General features: G+C 44.4%; 1 long non-coding RNA gene across 1 annotated transcript; it reads left to right on the top strand.

The window, feature by feature from the left end:
* The first annotated feature begins 4,535 nt into the window (after positions 1 to 4,535).
* On the top strand, positions 4,536 to 9,947 carry LOC135281714 (uncharacterized). Its single transcript, XR_010348256.1, has 4 exons — positions 4,536 to 4,655; positions 7,706 to 7,889; positions 8,408 to 8,536; positions 9,212 to 9,947. It is a non-coding gene; the product is annotated as an uncharacterized LOC135281714 (long non-coding RNA).
* Positions 9,948 to 12,518: the final 2,571 nt, after the last annotated feature.

The raw sequence follows: 12,518 nt of genomic DNA on the forward strand, positions 1-12,518 counted from the left end.
TCTAGGCCAATAATTATACCTCATGAACCTTGTCTTCCTTTGAATATTTTTCTAAACTGAACTCTTTCAGTTACTTGTAAAAATAATGGACAGAAGAAACCTAGGAGTAGATGCATAATTAGCTCTGAGATGACTGAACAGCAGGAGTTAGAGCATGTCAGAGGTATCAGCACTGGCCCAACAGGAAGGAACAAGAGGAGCTGGGTCACTCTGTTTGCACCGTGTTAATTTCTTTTATTTATTTGTCTGAACTGGGAGAACTCTAAAGTGTTTGCAGTACTTCAGTCCTTGTAGCTCTGCTGGGCTCCTCGTGGGAGATGCACTCACCCCACTACAGGGCTGTACCAGCAGGGACAGAGGATCATGGAATGGTTTGGGTTGGAAGGGACCTTAAAGGTCTCTCATTCCAGCCCTGCCATGGGCAGGGACAGCTTCCACTACCCCAGGCTGCTCCAAGCCCTGTCCAACCTGCCTTGGACACTTCCAGGGATGGGGCAGGGTGGCCAAACATCTGTCTGTGGGTGATGTCATCTGGGCAGGCCAAACCTTGAGGTGTTTTACCTAGAGCTAGTGCTTTGGGAACGCTTCCCTTCTTGTTGGGAAAGGGAGGCTGGAGTCTCTGGGGTGTCCGTGAGCTGAGCTGAGAACCAAGGGCTGGTGGCAGTCTGTTGTTGGAGCTGACTGGCAACATCCCTGCACCACGGGGACACCAGGGGTCCCCTCCCATCTGCAGTAAGTCCATTTGGCTGTGAAATACATGCACTTAGGCTACAATCGTGGTGGAGAAGCAGCTTTCAACTCAAGGTCTGCCCCTGCTGAGGCCACACCTGCAGAATAAGCAGTAACACTTACACCTCCATGGGAACGGGGACTGGAAGGATTCTGGTTTGATGGCAGTGGGACATAGCCTGGATCCTCCTGGCCTTTCAGCCCCCAGTTTGTCCTGTGCTCTTTCCCAGCACAGTAAGTAAGGATGCGGTCAAGGGACTCTGCAGAGGAGGGTGAAGTGGGGGAGTTTGATATTCCACTGCTCATGGATTGCCTTTCTTTCCCCCTTCCACATAAAACAACTGCTCCCATGGACTTTGAATTTCATTACTGGGAATATGTTTTGTAATAGCTCCTGACAATTCTTTCTCAACTGTTAATTTAGTTGAGCTCTCTGCTGCACAGGCTAATGCTTCAGTGTGGAGGCAGTGGAAAATCATTTAATAAAACTTAACGCAGCTTTCATTTCATGGCTGTTATTATCAAATATTAGTCATTGCTGAGAGTCATTCCTTGAACAGTTTGTTCTTATCATCCGAATGCATTTGGCTATCACCCCTTTGAAATGCAGCAGCATCTTGGGTGGTAAAGGAAGGCAGCTTTCATTTTGTTCAGTTGTGCATCTTGAAAGCAGTTGTGATCTTAACAAACAGGAGTTGTTTGTAATTTCTGTGTCTTCTGTGGTAGTTCAGCATAAAAGATGAAGTTTTAGCTGAAGTTTCATGAGAGGACACTACAGTTGAAAAAATTGTGAATGCTTCTGTTACCAGTGAAACTTGTTTCTCACCAAAAATGTATGTGCTTGGTTCAGTCAAAGTTGGGTCAGAAATACCCTTTGCCTTCTATTAACATGAATTGATAAGAGCTGGGAAGAAGAGACACAGACCTTGCAAAGCTTTCTGTATCTGTGTTTACATACAGGTACTGACTACCACAGTTCTGCTCCCTATTTATATGAACAATGCCCCAGGCACAAATATTCAAAACACTTTCAAGACCAGTAGTGTTTGCAGCATAGACTGAAACCCTTTGATAACGTTTATTTTCTCCTTATATTCATTGGGTAATGAAGATGTTGGGTAATGCTACCAGTGTTACTTTGGTGAAAAACCAGTGCATTCCCACCTGTGATGTTCTACTGAAAAGGGTGTAGCTGTCTCATCCAGCCACCCTGCTCTCTCAGGACAGAAAATCATTGTGTTTTATGTTAGAGTCTAGATCTGTGGAAATAACAACCCTCAAACAGTTTTTAACACCTGGGAGATATTTCAAAATATACCCTGCACTGTCATTTTTTTTTTCTTGTAATCTTCCATTCTGAATGCTATGTTTTCCAGTCAGACAAAATGAAATTTTTCCATGCATATCATGCTGATACATATTCCACCCAAATGGCACACAGCAAGCAGCACTACTTATGCTATTTATTTTCTACAGTTTGGATAAACTCTAAGAGCCTGGTCTGTGTGATGGTGCTGTCAGCTGCATTTTGCACTGCTGTGGCAGGACCAAATCTGGTTCACCAGGAGACATAAAGAGGTTTGGAAGGAACTTTGGGAACACCTGGAGCACTCAAAACACACACATTAAGTGAGTTCAACGGGATGGTTCTTACAGTCCCATGGATCAAAATGTCAATGGTGAAGGACAAAGTGCCACTGGTGGTTTGTTTGTTTGTTGGATATTTGTGTTTTAGGGAAGGCTAATCCTGTCAGAGCTGTACTGCCCACGCTGCAGGGGCTTCCTGAGGAGGTGTTTATTGTAGCAGCTCTGCCCCATGGAGAGCCAGCCCAGCCTGTCCCCATCACAGCCTCCCCTGTGCTTTGCACCATCAATATCAACATGGGAACCCTGCATTTGCTTTCTGACGTGTGGGTGTCTTGAGTCACCTCTCCCTGTGGGTGCCTGGCAATGATGTTTTCTTACCCTCACAGCATTCTTTGTGCCTCTGCATGAAGGGCAATGTCTTCTCTGTGTGTAAATGAGGAGTCTGTGTATTCAGGGGACTTTCTGAGAAGGCAGCAAAACTTAGCTAAAACTGAGAAAAAATCTCTTGCTATTTCCAAGGTCATCCTCACTCAAAATTTGCTAAAACATTCATTATTTACTAAAAGCTAAAAGGGCTTTTACAGAAACATCACAGACTCCTGAGCTAGAATTTTCTGTGTCTGGCAGAAACTGGTCCTTCCCAAACTTTTATCCAAGTTGTATTGCCATTTCATGAGTCAGACAGAAAACCTGATCTTGTAAGAGAACTAAATCCCCTGTCATTCAATTTCAGTTAATTTCTATTCGGAGTGAGATGTGTGGGAAGAGGGAATATCTCTAATTGTCACATTTAGAAAGAATAGGCAAAATTTTGGGTGCACAAGTGTTGTCATCTTATTACAAAAGCTTCATACATTCTTGGTGATTTCTCATGGGCAGCTCCTCACAGCACTAACGCCTTCTTCTTCCCAGCACAGCCAACAAACTCCAGCTCTAACTTAACTTCTCAACCAGCCAACCTATTCTTTTATAATACTCACCCTAATTGGACCTAGCTGTGGCCTATTAAGGGCAGGCCTGTTCCTAATTCTTGGTAATTAGTGCAGCTGTAACTCCTTAGGGGTGAGATTACCTCCATCACTATCTCTATTCTCCTACATTCCATCTGTCCACACACAAGTGTTTCTCAGGAGAAAATGTAACTTGTAGGATAGCTGTGTCTACTTGCCAAGCTGATATCTCTTCTCTCCTTGCACCCTTTCTTAAGATTTATCTCCAAGACTTACATTCCCTCTTCTTTTCCTACCTCAACTGAAGGAACTGCCATTGTTTTCCTCTTGTGCCCAACTCTTTAATCTCTTTTTCTTCATCCCCTCTGTGCTGCACAGAGCAGAGTTCACTGGGAGCTACCCAGGGAAACTTTGAGGATTTGATTCTGCTCAGACTGAATCAGAGGCTCAGGGGCACCTTTGGATTGTGCTGGTTTCCATGCCCCAAATCTTGCAGCCTCTGAGCTGTGCAGGCTGTGTGCACTGGAGAGCCCGGGGTCCCAGGGGCAGTCAGTGCTGCAGTGGGATCCCTTTAGGATAAACACATCTCTGGACATGGAAAATGGGATCACTGCAGTGTTATTTTAAAGGTCAGCCTGCTAGATTTGTATGGCAGCACTGAGGGTGACTGCCTGCCTCACGTGATTTATGTGGACCAGGCTTGGGGCCAAACACTGATAGTGCTGATGGAAAAAGGCTGGGAAGGTGTATCCTAGCACTGCAAATATTGAACCTCTTATGTTTATAATCTTATTAAAAAGGGGAAATTTAGCAGGAAACAAACACACTCAATGATAGAGACTTAGGGGAATTTTTAACAATTTCAAAGCAAACCCCACCCTTGTGGGAATCAGCCATCTGGGGATAAGGCCAGCCTATTGTTCTGATTAAGGTAATACAAATAACATCAAGATTTAAAATTCAGGCAGCTGAACTGCAACCCTAAGCAAATAATCTGCAAAAGCATTAGAAGGATTTTGGTTTCTTCAAATTCTGAAAGCATTCACAGGTTTTTTAATGGGAGAAGGGAGGTTCCTCATAGAGGGTCCAAAAAAATAGGAGGGTTAAAAAGCACCATGGTGGATTTTGAAGGGGGCTGTGGGCAGTTATCCATCTCAGAAATACTTATCCCACAATGGGTATCAGGGTCAGATGATTTACACATGTCCCAGATCCCATTAACACAGACACTACATATTAGAAAATTCCCTTTTGTAGATACAATCAAATAGCAGTAAATAATCAACAAACAAAAAGAACAAGGATTAAACTCATTCGTCACTAACTAGCACATCTGTAGCAAATCCAGAGGAAGAAAAAAGGGAGGAAAACAACCATCTTTACAACCTTGTGCATGTTCCTAATTTATTACTGTGCATATGAGGGGTGAGTATCAGTATTATAGCTGGAGGTAGAGAGAAATGAAGAAGCAGAGAGCAACATTTTCCTCATTTTGCAGTGGTTCTGAGGCGTGTCAGGGGCTCGGGATGGGCCTGAAAGTGCAGTCTGGCCCGTGCAGCCCCTCAGTGCTCAGCCAGAGCTCGTGGGGTGAGCTCTGCCTGTGGCTGTCCATTCCCAGACTCATTTTGAACTCTGCCAGTGTTATGGCAGAGGATTTTGTTCTCCCTGCATGGCTTTGTGTGATGCATCCCAGCAGCAGCCTGTCCCAGCGTGCTCCAAGGGCTGCAGGAGGAGAGGAGAGGCCGCAGAGGAGGCTCCTTGCTCACACCACAGGGGTTTGAGCCCTGCCTTGTGCCACCTGCACATGGACAAAGGAGCTTCCCTAAAACAGAGGAGACTGAGTGGGAGTTTGTACAACAGCCCCAAAGGTAATTTCACCAACCTGCACTCTTGTAAAACCCAATAGAGCTCATTTGGTTCTAGATATTTCTTCCTAGAACTATTTTTTACTGCTGTAATAGCTCTGATCTGCTTGCTCACAGTGAAATCTCTATTAGGACTTCAGCATTTGTTTGTTTCTTTGCTAAGCATCTCCTCTGAAGTATGGCAGCATACTGCAAAGTGCTTTTAAATAACTAGACCTGTAGCCAACCCAGTAAAGGAACTAGGAATGCTTTATGGAGCAAAACATTGTTTTCATTGTGTTTTTCCAATTACTTTGTAATTCATAAGGTTCACTAGCTCACAATGGGTCTCCCAGCCATTATTGCAAATTTGCACAGTTCTGCTGTAGGTAAATTACAGGATAAAGAACTCCAGCAAGAAAAGAAGCTACTTTACTTTCTGCCAAGCCTTCCTTCTCCCTGACTTTCTGCTGCCTCTCTGTGTTCTCTTTGTTCTGCTCTGGCTCCAAGGAATGAGTTTCTGGGCACTGCTGGTGGATGCTTGAGAGAGCTTCCTGGAAAATCAGTGAGATGGGACTGGAAACACTTTGTGATCTGTGAGAGTCCTTTTCAGCTATGAGGAGGAACAGCCCCACAAGTTCCTATGGCTCTTCAAGAAGCAGCTGTTTTACTCAGCTGCCTGGAGCAGGAAAGGAGTGTGTCTGTCCTGTGCTGTGTTTAGCAGGGGCAGCTGGGATTACATTTCTGTTCTTCCAGGGAAACTGTAGTCCTTTAGGAGAAACAAGCCTGTTCATCTTCTTTTTCCCCATCTTTTTTTCTCTATGTGTCTCCTTTGCCTCTCCCTCTTCCCTCTCCTTCTCTCTTCCCATCTTCTCTGAGTTGTGTGTGCTGTTTAAACCCCTCCTGCTGCTCCTCTGATTGTTACAGCAACAAACAATGGCCCCGTGGAGAGATCAGCAGGAGCCACTTCATCTGCTGAGGGGAGATTGCTACAGTATAGCAAGGAAGGAAAAGTTTATCTGGAGGAGCAAAGAGTAAACAACCACCTTTGCAAAGCATCTCAGGGCTGCTGAGTCCCAGAGAAGAGGTGAAACCCCCGAGATCCTCCTCTATAGCCCAGGCAGAGTGCACTTCCATGAGCTCAGGTTCAAAAGACAGATTTGGACTTTGCTTCTCCACACTCTGTGTGTCTGTCCATCCCTCCTAAAAGCTTCTGACACTGTCTGACAGTTTCACCAGTTTGGGTGGTGGCTTACAGATGTAGTTCCTATCAGATTCACAGCCACAGAGGGGCAGTGCAATCCCTGCTGCCTGTCGCCATGATATTTTCTGAAAAATCCCTTTGCCAGGATTTTTTCTCCTGAGAAGCTGAGGAGCCTCAGAGGAAAAGAAAAACAATAATTATGTGCTGCTGTGGAATGCAACAGGTGCATCTGTGATTGGTGCATGTTGGTTGTTTCTAATTAATGGCCAATCACAGGCAGCTGGTTTGGACTCTCTGAGAGTCAGGAGCTTTTGTTGTCATTCCTTTCTATTCCTTTCCAGGCTTCTGATGGATCCTTTCTCTCTATTCTTTTTACTATAGCATTTTAATATAAGACATATCATAATATAATAATCAGCCTTCTGAAACATGGAGTCAAGATTCTCTCTCTTCCCTTGTCCTGGGACTCTTGAACACAACCATAGCTGCCTGAGGTGAGGAGGAGATGCCACAGGTCTCATTTGATGCTGGAGAGTCCAGCTGGATTTTGTGTGTCCCAGGCACAGAGAAAGCTCCCACTGAAGTTTGTACCTTCCCAGACCTGAGGGGATTTTGTAGAGCTCCAGATATGGATGACAGGGCTTCTCTGTGTTTTAGCTATGTAAGTTTCCAAAGACTGCATGGTGTCCAGTGAAATCAGCCCAGCTTGCCATGAGGTTTCACTCACAGTGCAGAGGATCCTTGGAGACAAGAGATGGGAAAGAGATGCCAGCTCAGCAGCAAGAAGGGAGACTTTGAACAGGAGTGAGGGCAGCACTGGGAGAAGCACTGGAATATGGCAGTGGAACATTTAAAGTTGGTAAAGAGCACTTATGGCTGGGGTCCGAGTGAAGGTGGCTGAAGGCAGGCTCTGAGGTGGGGCAGGGTGTTTATGTCCCAGCAGGAGATGCCAGAAGATAATGGGAATACTTTTTCTGTTTCATCACGTTTCTCAGGAAAAAACAGAGGGTAAGGCAATGCTGAAATCCTCAGAGGAACATGGAAAAGCATTTATTGTCTCCAAAACGTGAAAAGAAAAACTATCAGATGAAAACTGATCTATTTCAGCTATTTGTACCTTGAGTGTCTAGAATTTACAAAACCTTATCTAAGAGGGTGGCTCATCCTTGGTTTCTTCTAGTCCTGTTCACTACCAAATATTAAACCTTTAGAGACATGGACTGGAAACTTCACCAGAAATTGCTGGTGAACCAAAATAAAAATGGGGGAAGCTGAGTAAACATTAACGGTGTTAAGTGTCTGTCTCTAAAGGGTCATAAAATCTATTTTGAAAAGCTCAGCTGTAAGTTTAAGCATCAGGGTAGCTTTAAGTAACTCAGCCTGTTTTACAGGTGTTTTAAAGCAGCCTGGAAAAGAACAGGAGGATTGCTCGTGCTGCTGAAGGTCTCCAGGACAGGACACACTGTCTGTCTCCTGTGCTGGTGTAGGGATGTGCCATGAGCACTACAGCACTCTGCTGCTTCCAGCCTGTGGAATAACTGATGGATAACACAAGAGAGGAGTCCCTGTGAGTGGGTAAGGACTCTGTTACCACTGTCTTTTATATTTACAGAAACATGACATCCTGAGCAAAGAATGAGGCTCACCTGGTAGCCCTTTCTTTCTCCCCCTTAGATTTTCAGTTCTCATTTATTCTTCAGTCCTTAGAGAGGGATCTGTGTGTTTACTGGAAAAACTCTGGCTCTTAATCAGAGCAGCTCAGCTAGTGACAGTAAATTTGATAGCTGTACCCATGAGGTGTCGTGGTTATTTATTACAGGCTCACTGATAGCAAAATGTTTGGATAACAGTAATAATAATTAGAGGCACTTAATCCCTTTTTGTTGTAGTGACTGCTCAGGGCTGCATGCTCCAGGATTTGAACAATTGTTCATATTGCATGAGGCTGAGTTTTAATACCTTTCTTGGTGAACCATATTTATTTCAAGATAATACAGCTTTTCACTCAGCAATTCCACTGATTATCTCAAGCATATGCCACATACTGTCATCCCAAAAGGTTAAGTCCTAACTCCTACTTATTCTCCCCCCAGGGGATGTCAGCATTGAGATGCAATGTTTCAGGAGAGTCTGCTCCCCAGCAAGCTGCTTAAATCCCCCTGCAGATCTGGAAAATCCTCAGTTATTGTGGCTTCCCAAGGGCCACATCCTGAGATGTGAAGGTATTTTTGTGGTAGGGCTGTTTGAGAGGAGGCTGTCACCCCTGCTGGGTGGCAGCCCAGGCTCTAGCTCACTACAAGGCATTGCAAGCAGCTAATGATAATTCTAATTAATTTGAACATCTTTCCAGACCAGTTCAGGGGCTGTACAGACCTCAGATAACTCACATGTACATGTGTAGGGTTGCATGGACCAGCCCAGTGGGTGCTGCTGTCCAAGGGGGTGTTGATACATCCCTTTGGAGCACAGCCCACCCTGGAGAGTAGTTGCAGTCCTGACACGGCACATGGGGGTAATGAGGATGTGTATACATGTGTCCATCTGCTGAGAAGGAATTTAAGAGCCTCTAAGATGAGGGTGACACTGCTGTTGGGAAGATACACTGGTCATCATCAGTATGTTGGTTGTAGCAGCATTTGGCTACTAGCACATCAAAAGATACTGTATATTGAACATAATCAAATATCTAATTACAAATATTCAATAAATTAAGACTTTCAGTTCCAGTAATAGCTTATTTCCCTAAGTGAAAGCCCTGAAATAAAAAAAAAAAAAAAAAGAGATCCTGATATAGAAAATATACCATGCTTTTCAACACATTATTGAAACCATTCCTTACCCTTTCAGTAAAGTGTAATCTACAGATCAGACCATATTTTCCCTTTTCTCCATTTTAGCACTGACAGGTGGATAATAGAAATGTTCTGGACAGTCAGAATGCTGCTGGAGATGACATATGAGAAGGTGAGTGAGCAGCTCTGTTCCTTCATGACAGATCTCCTCTGCAGGACCAAGAGGCAGATTTAAACTCCTTGCTGAAGGGTCCTGGCCAGGAAAGTTATTTGAGAGTATCTACTGCTCAGTATTCAGCACATCAGCAACACCCAGTGTTTTCCTATTCTGGAAGAGGGAGAAAGACTTCTCCACACTGCCCTGGGTTTTCAGGTTTGGATCTGTTCAGGGCCAAAGTGACATCAGCACAGACTCTGTCAGGTTTGTTTTTATGAGCTGTGTGAGCACAGGCAGTTCTTTGGTGAAATAACTGCTTTTCAGCTGTTTGTCGCAAGTCTCACTTTCAAAGTTTGCCTGTTTTCCCAGAAAATCACTGCTGGAGTGCATTTGAGGAGGGCCTACCTTCTGGTTATCTGTGTAACAGCTGAGATCAAAGAACCTTTACATGTGTTGGCTTTTAAGCATCCCTGAATCCAGAGCTGGGCAGGGAGAGCTAAGGAGAAGAAAAGGCAACACTGGAAGACTGAGGCAGTTGATCCAGTGCTGGAAAAGTGTTCCCAGGTACCTTCTCAAGGAGCAAAATTTGACAGTGTGGCTGTTTCCTGCTCCTGAAAAAGCTCCCTGTGTCCAGCACAGAGCCACATGCAGCTCTTAACTCATTACCTGGCCATGGATCATCAAGGTGAGATTCCCTTTGTTTCAGGGTTGTGAACATGCCTAGAAACACACAACATATTTTTTATCTAAAGCCTGGGCATAAACCTCTATCCTAAACATGGTTAAAAGTGGCTTAGGAAGTTTTGTCACAGGCTGGCAATGCCCTGGGCAGTAACCTGGCCCAGGCTGTGCCCAGTCACCACCAGAGCTGGGTGGCTGCAGGCAGCACGGGGCACTTGCTGGGCCTGGCTCTGCTCTCCAGCTGGGCACAACATCCTCCCTGGAAGGTGTGGAAGAGGTCTGGAGAGCTGTACAGGGACACAGAGCTCTTGGGTGGGGCCTTGTGCCCACAGGGAGCTGTGCCCTTGAGTCCAGGTGTGCCCATGCAGAGCCCCAGGTGTGGGCAGACAGCTCTGGCACTTCATGGCACTGGGGCACACCTGATTTCTCTGACCATGCAGGGCTCTGCTGGGACCTGAGCGTGGTCACAGGTCGTGTGTTTGTGGCTACTGCTACTTTTGTTGGAAAAGCAGAACTGTCATGTCTCATTTGGGTAATGCCTTGCAAGCCTCAAATCCATGGTGAAAAGCAATTCAAAATTCTGTGCTTGAGTGTATTCTGTGCCCCAGAAACTGTTAAACCCTTTCATGTAGTGACAGGAGGTTAGCATATCTGCAGAGAGAGGGAGACTGCTGCTGCTTTAGCAATAGATTAGTTGATGTAAAAAGCTAAAGGTCTTCTCTATGTGTTTTGACCTCCTGAAGCCAGTTAAAAGTTGGGATATCTAATCCAAAAGGACTGGAACATCTGTTTAATAGCCCAAAGGCAAGGGTCAAAATTCAAAACCTCCAGCATCATGATGTTCCAAAGAAGATGTGGAAAAATCAGATTCCCCAGTGCCAGCAAACAAACGTGGAGGATTAACAGAATGTGCTGTGTAGGAGTGTAAATTGTGTGCCCCAGCTACAGGGCAGAGGATTTTACTTACAACTGATGCGTCCAAGAAAGAGAAATTAGGGGACTTCTAGGTTTTGGGTCCAGTAAATGCTAAGGAAATGTGTTTACATCTAATGTAATTCATCTCTGTTACAAAAACAGTCCCAGTGCTGTTTTCAGCTGTAGACAATGGGCTGTGCACAATTATGATCTGTTAAAACAAGACCCAAAGCAGGATCTTTGATGCTCTCTGATCTATCCCCACCAGGCTGGAAAGGACAAAGCAGTTGGATGCAGATATTTGGGTAACCTGTCTGCCTTTAGCTTTCCATATGTTGATTCTGGGGCTTTTAAATAAATTTAGTTTTATTTTTTATTTGGAGCATTCCCACTTCATCAATGCTATGTTGGCAGATGGGAAGGGAATGAGAATTCTTCTGGCTGCACGTTTCACCTATCACTGGATATTTGGTACCACCCAAGGTTTTCTCCAAATCTAAACTAGGTTAGTCCTGTACCTCCTGAGCAGACAGGCTGTCTCAGCACAGTAAAAAGTCTGAACTTGTATTTGATAAGACCTGAGCTTGTTGCAATATGAAGTAAAGTTTAATGAGAAGGGGGTGTTGCTTTCCAACAATTGGGGTCACTTTTCCCCTGTTGGTCATAATCCTTTATTATACCAGCAGAACTGTGGTACAAAGTCCATTTTATTTCCCACACATAATGAAGACAAGCACTCATGACAACTTGTGATGGCTCTTTGGCAAGTAAATATTTAAGTGTTGAATGAATATATTTGTTTGTTGTTAGAAGATACAGAACTAATTATTCTCTGGGTGTTATAACAAAATTAAAGAAGCACAACCATGGTGTACTTGAACAATGCATTTGTAATTGCAGCAAGAGAGGGGAAAAATAGAAATTTCATTAGGGAGAGGCAATATTTTACACAACTCCTGTGAAAAAGGAGATCCCATGTATAGGATGAACTCAATGAAGAATCTGGGCACAGGAGGTTGAGTTTTGTGAACATTCACTCCATGGCTTATATCAGCATTTGCAAAAGCTGCAATGAATATTTCCACTTGAAATCAAGTGAATTATCAAGGATGCAGATGTAGAATTTCATTGAGATATTCTATACAGTCATTACAATACACCCAGGTTTTGAAGGATCTAGATCTCAGGATGCTCTATGAGCAGAATAGAGTGATACAGCTCAGTGCATCTGCAGAAGGTCTCATGAAATGCAAACTAAACAGCTGAAAGAAATATTCTTACTAGGGGAAAAATGAGGTTCAATGTGTGATAAATTTTGCTAACAGAATCCTAAACAGGGATCTGGTTACAGATGCCAACAGCACCCCCCACCTCGGCTCAAGCAGCAGCTAAATCTTCCTCTTCAGCAAAGTCCTGTTAAAGCAACCCCATTCCAGCAGTAATGCTGACATCCTGATCCTGCTGCTGTGCAGGAGCATTCTCAAGGTCATTGCAGTCTCTAAAAACTCTTGGTGATGTCAGCTGGAGCTTGGGGGTTAAGAACGTGATGTTGCTTAAACCACCATGGCACGAGGGAGACAGGCTAAATGCACAGGAGACAGCCATTCCTCTTTTTCATGAAGGCACACAGAATATGTCACCAGACCTGCTAGGTCCATT

This window comes from Passer domesticus, chromosome 15 (assembly GCF_036417665.1).
Source record: "Passer domesticus isolate bPasDom1 chromosome 15, bPasDom1.hap1, whole genome shotgun sequence".
Taxonomy (NCBI): domain Eukaryota; kingdom Metazoa; phylum Chordata; class Aves; order Passeriformes; family Passeridae; genus Passer; species Passer domesticus.